This window comes from Labeo rohita, chromosome 1 (assembly GCF_022985175.1).
Source record: "Labeo rohita strain BAU-BD-2019 chromosome 1, IGBB_LRoh.1.0, whole genome shotgun sequence".
Lineage (NCBI taxonomy): Eukaryota > Metazoa > Chordata > Actinopteri > Cypriniformes > Cyprinidae > Labeo > Labeo rohita.
The window spans coordinates 29,461,656-29,468,587 of NC_066869.1; positions in this window are offsets into that span (position 1 = coordinate 29,461,656).

The window sequence follows — 6,932 nt, forward strand, 5'->3', positions numbered from 1 at the left end:
TGTATCCCATTGGACTCAAACTTACTTTGTTCACATAGGGTGTAAGTACTTCTCTGAAATTTTTTTCGAACGAATTTTCGTAGTTTTTTGTGGGTTTTATTTCACCTAGCCACGCTTGTGGTGTTCCCAGTCAAAAATGACCGGACTCCAAACAACTGCTTATAAATCTCTTATTATGCTATATTATCACTAAAGACTGGATTCATTCTTTTTGTCCACTTGTTTTCTTTCATTTAGGACTGGTTTTGTGTTTCTATTTACATGTGATTAATCGTAGGCCTCATTTTTCTGAGAGTAGGTACCTCGTTTTTTTAAGTGAAAACAATATTTTTTATGAATAATTTTCACAAGATGAAATAAAAAAATTATAAAAAATTGCACTGTGTATCACACTAGTGTGTTTTAATTGGAGTTTGCTTTTAAATGTTTTTATTTTGTACGAAATTGAAAAAGTCACACTTGTGGTGTTCCCGGTCAAAAATGACCAGACTCGAAAGCAACTGCTTATAAATCTGTCATTATGTCATATTATCACCAAATATTGGATTCAATCATTTTGTCAACTTGTTTTCTTTTATTTAGGACTGGTTTTGTGTTTCTATTTGCATCTGATTAATCGTAGGCTTCATTTATCTGAAAGTAGGCAAAACTGTACAAAATTGCACAAAGTCACAAGTGTGGTGTTTCCGGTCAAAAATGAATGACTCCAAATGAGGTACCTACTCTCAGATAAATGAGGTCTATGATTAATCAGATGCAAATGGAAACACAAAACCAGTCTTAAATGAAAGAAAACAAGTTGACAAAAAGAATGAACCCAATATTTGGTGATAATATAGCACAATGAGAGATTTATAAGCAATTGTTTGGAGTCTGGTAATTTTTGACCGGGAACACCGCAAATGTGACAGAAATCTGAACACAACCAGAGGGTTAATCTACTTCACACTGACATGCATAAAGTATTTAAAGCGTAAATGCAGTTGATGATTAGGAAAAAAGACAAACACTTTTCTTACAGAGGATGGTTCGCTGTGAAACAAAAACTTAAAATAACAAATAGTTCAGCCAAATATGTCATCATTTACTCACCCTTATGTCGTTCCAAACATCAAAGTGTTCTTTCTTCCGTGGAACCCAAAAATTACATTTCAAGGAAGATATTTTTGAATAACTTGGAAAAAAATGTTAGAAAAACACTCCTGTTAAATAATATTGCTTGTTGCAATATCGTGTCACTTTTTACATGAAATGTCCAGTAAGTGATGCTAAAAGCATGTTGTTTTATTTTAAACTGAAATGTGAGATAAAATGCATTTGCTAAAGCAACCATGCTTCTGTAAATCTTTGATCTCTTTTATTGTAACTCATTTTACATAGGACTCGCACCGAGTGCTTCACATCCAGTCACAAATGCAATGCAATACCAGGTGAGTGACTGAGCAAGTTTACTACACTAAAAAAGCCATATGTATGGAGCTGGTTATGTAATGCAAACATCAAAAATCAAGCACTAGGGTAAAAGTTTTTTTTTTTTTTGCCTCTATAATCTTAATATATGTGATAATAAATAAAAGTTAATAGAAAGTGAATACCCTAGTAAAAAAAAATGTATAGATTTAAAATGCATTTATTTTATACTAAGTATAGTTCAAGGCTATTAAAGGAGAAGTTCACTTCCAAAAATTTATGGATAATGTTTTGTCATCCAAAATGTTCATGCCTTTCTTTCTTCAGTCATAAAGAAGTTATGTATTTTGAGGAATTATCTCCATATAGTGGACTTCTATGGTGCCCGCTAGTTCAAACGTCCAAAATGCAGTTTCAGTGCAGCTTCAAAGGGCTCTAAAAGATCCCAGCCAATGAATAAGGGTATTATCCAGCAAAACGATCTGTAATTAAAAAAAAAAAAAAAAAGAAGTTATATGCCTTTTAACCTCAAATGCATGTCTTGTCTAGCTTTGCGATGCACATGCGTACTCTGTGTTATACAGTTATGGTATGTCAGAAAACTCTCATCTTATTTTCTCCTCCAACTTTAAAATCGTCCTGAATTGCAGTTTTACCTTTTTTTGTAACGGGCATTTGACCTTCTTTGCATGTTCACTTTGTAAACACTGGGTCGGTACTTCTGCAGCGATGTATGTTACCCATACCCTAACTGTATTGACCCGGATTACACAGAGTATGCATGCGTATGGCAGAGCTAGACAAGATGAGCATTTAAGGTTAAGAAGTATATACATTTTTATATTTTTTAGAAACTGACCAGTTGTTTGCTAGATAAGACCCTTATTCATCGCCTGGGATCATTTAGAGCCCTTTGAAGCTGCATTTAATCTGCATTTTGGACGTACAAACTCACGTTCACCATAGAAGTCCACTATATGGAGAAAATTCCTGAAACGTGTTCCTCAAAAAAAACATAATTTCTTTACAACTGAAAAAAGAAAGACATGAACATGAGTAAAAGGGGGTGAGTAAATTATCTGTAAATTTTTGTTCTGGAAGTGAACTTCTTCTTTAACATATTTAACATAACATATTTACTGACATATCACTTGAGACGTAAATTATAAAATTATAATTAAACTTTATTTGGAGTACTACTTGTGCACAATGCACATTTCTTAATATTAAGCCTAAAATATGTTTTAATGTTACTATTGATGAGGATTGTATGATCTTTAAATATGATCAGTCTTTAAATGCAAAATATTTAAAGTGTACCTAAAGTATACTTACAATAGTTCCACCTTAGCACAATCAGATATACTTATGGTAAGTATATCTTTAGCAGGATTTCAGCAATAATTCTACACAATTAAAGTGCATTAAGTACAGAATTAGTTATTCCAATTTAGCAGACTTTAAATATAGCAGTTTAGTATACTAAAAGTAAAATTTCAGGGTATTTTTATTAAGTACATAATATGTAAATAGATTTATAGTATACTTAGTATGAAATAAATGTATTTTAAATACATTTTAGTATATGTATTTTTTAGTAGGGTAGTATAGGTGTGTTTTGCATAAATGTAGATATGTTTGTGTTACACAGCATTACTTTATGGGTGAACTATCCGTCTAATTCCAGGTTATTTTAAGACCTGGGTTATTTCATGTTTCAGAATAAATCCTTGGAATACTGGTTTCAAGGTTTTACATTGCACATTTGTAAACAGTGGGTTTATTTGTGGTGGCAATTATTGGATGAACACAGCACACTACCTTTTGAAATAACAACCTGAATGGAATTTTTAGACCATAAATGTAAGAATAAAACAGTCTATTTTTCACACCAGTTGACAGTTTTCCTGTCACTGTTTGACATTTAATTTGACATTCTCTTAAAAGCTGAAACATGTGAAAGTCTCTGTGACTGTACAAAACATATGAATATTTAATTAGGCAAGCTGTTCCGTTTATGATTGGTTGTTGCTAAACAACTGCTTCACACTGCATTAGCACAACAGTGCTAGTCCCTCAAAAGGTTAGAAGCAGTGGTAAAATTACATTGCTTTACCCAGGGTTAACAGCAGGGTTTAATAAGATGATAACCCAGGGTTAAGCGCAGTGTGAAAAGCCCAAAAGACTCCGTCCATTTTTATTTAGATCTCAGATCTCTTACTCTGCAAAAACTCCAAAAGGTGCAGTCTCATGGGGCACTTTGTCTATAAGGAAATGAAATGAATTAAGGAAAGTATCCCATCTCGCTGCCTCTAGCAGAATCTGTCTTTGTCAAAGAGCACCAAAGTAATAACACAGAGACTGCCTGCGGCCTGGGGCTTATTCAGAAGTAGAGAGAGAGAGTGATGGAAAAGTGATTGTCCTTTGGGCAAATGTTTGAGGGACTTTCTGGCTTAACCCATATCTGTAAAGATGACAGACTGTGCTAACAGTAATATCCATAATCATACATCTTACAGTGGAGGGAGAGACTCTATGTAAATTTTCAAGTACAGTCACAGTTTCAAGGGCAGTAAACACTGTGAATGGGCAGAGGTTTATATTCATAAAGTCCACAGAAATCTACAGAAATAGACTAGTTCCCAGCTTTCTCATACTGAGGCATCTGTGTTTTGCTTTGCAGTTTTCACACACAAACACTGTGGGTGGCCATTTATCCCAAAATAATCCCACCCCATGACCACCTTGCCAGACTCTTCACAAACCCAGAGAGAGAAAGTACCTACACCCTGCACCCTGACCGCTAACTACAAATCCCATCTCTGGGAAAAGTCTAATCAATCCTTTCCCTAGTATCAGCAGACATTGGCTTCATTGATTGCATAGTTATCGTGACACATGTGGTGGTGGCAGCCGTTTGGCTTCAACTCCACGCTCCAGTGAAACATGGCTCATTTATGAGCCTACCATTCTGCGCGGCCTGCCTGTAGCCTCTGACAAAGTGGTTATGGATGTTGCCAATTTAATGGTAGCTTGTGTGTGTATGAGTGTCTGTGGGCATGTGTGTTTCGCTTTCTATTCTAGAGATCAGAGACAGCAATATGGGTCTGGAGAGGCAATAAAATTTAAACGAGGTTGTAGTCGTGTGAAATTAGCAATCTTTACTAACATTGTGGAGGTTTTGCTCGCTGACAGGACAATAAAAACAAATAATACTGTTAACGCCAATGAAACCTTTCAATGATGAATAACTTCCTTGTTGCCCTGGAGACAGTGCATATTGACATTTTAGTTGAAGGTGAAAGAGAATGAAATGTAATTAAAGTGGAAGAGGTCAAGAAATAGGTCGTAAACAATGCATATGAACAGGCGTAAAGCTGTGCAATTATTCTTCTCCTTAAGGCCAAGCACATGTGAAGCAATTGTTATTGATAGATACATTTATCCTGCCATTTGCTTGCACTAATTCACTATAAGTTACACAATCCTCACTCCCTTTCATTTTAATAAGATACCAAGCTTCTGTTGAACACAGAGCACTTTGAATTTCAGCAAAATACTGAAAATACTTTTTCTGAGGCAGAATCGCCCATATGGAAATGTAATGTTTGATTGTTGAATGTTATATTGTCCTATATCAACTGTGATATTCCCATATATGTTACCTTATAGGCCTTATATGATTTTTCATGTGTACACTTACTGTGTAGATGAAGATATAAGTTTATAACATATATAAAATTTGTAAATGAACATACTGCATGTTAATAATACATTAGTGTTGGGGAACGATTATATTTGTATATATATATACAAATGCATGTAAATATTTTCAAAACATATAATGCTTGTGTGTGTCTTTATATATGCATAACAAATATACACAGTACACACACATATATTATATAAACAAAAACTTTTTTTGGATGTGATTAATCACGATTAATCGTTGCCCAGCACTTATATGTTGCAATCATATATGTCAACAATATATATTTTATTTGTGTTTATATGTGCAACTTTATTTTAACAACACATGTATATATCTGTATGGTTATATATGTTTTCTAATAAACTTAAATACATATCTGTCTTTTATATTTACTTATATAATATCAACATGTGTTGAGTGGTTTTGGGATGGATATACATGTACATGACATACATTTCCAAAACTGTATTATATAGATATAAACATACATTTTTGTATGGGCTGGATATGCATGTTAATATAAGAAATTGTTTCATTTTTTAATATATGGAAATTTCATATGGCACATGTGGAACCTGGCTTCCATAAACATTGACTATCTTCTTCTAATAGCTGTTTTTCAGGTCAGTTGGATCCAGTTTACACTCTTCACGTATGCCACAAGTAAATATGTATGCATATGAAAATACATGACAATTATGCTACTGAATCCTTCTGACTATTGGTTCATACACAGCTAAATGTCAAGTTATCATAAATCATGTAGAGATCCTAAAGGCGTAGGCTTTTTTAAAGCTGTGAAATCAATTTCTCTTTTGATGATATTCTATGTGGTTTGTACTGTTCATGCACGAACGGAATTTCTTCATTCATACCAATTTTTACTTTCATCCTTTGATAAAAGATTGCCTGCAAGCAACCTGAATGCATGTTTTATCAGCGCTATAATGTGGTCTTGACCGTGCTGTTCCACACCAACTAACCCACTGAGAGACTCAAAAAGACACAGGCATTTTCTCCTTGAGGTGGTCTAACGTGAAGTCAATCACTACGCTGTCAACAGTGGGTTTGAAGGAAGAAAATGTTGGGTGAGCCACTCCGGAAAACTGCTGACAATAGAGTATAGCTTTGAAAGTGGAACACTTTGAGGATGAATGCCCTCTATGACTGTTCTTAGGTTAACTTTGAAAGCTGAAACATTTTCATCTCCACAGCCAATGTCTGAAACCATTCTGCAGTTCTCTCTAGATTTTGAATGAAAAAAAAAAAAAAAAAAAAAAAAAAAAAACATTTGGGAGGCTCAATTATTTGGTCTCAATACCTTTAATACCTGTTTTACCTTATATGACAGCCATTTCAGCTCTGGGCTTCATTATGTGAAATTTCCAACATAGTAACAATAGCAGTACATCAAACAATGAGTGGTCTGCCTGAATGCACAGTACTCATAAAGCAGTAGGTGAACAAAACATGGATGATGTATTGCATCATACTTAACCATAATAGAACATACTTCATTGATGGTCAAAACCCCTTTTCATGGTGCCTCAAATATCAAATTACGTTACTTTAAGAAACTTAAGTTTCAGGTGTCTTAAAATGTTCCTTTTGATAGAGTTAGACTACTGGAGGAACCACTGGCTGTTTAGAGATCTTGCAGGAAATTATGGGTTCCATTTTGCAAGTTCCTGAGAAGACTGAAAGGCTACGATAGCCTAGGATATTTTCCTTTTATAGACAACAATAATTCTTTGACAAACGTATAATTTAAATGCGTGGAAATGCGCGCATGCATTCATAACAGAGAGAG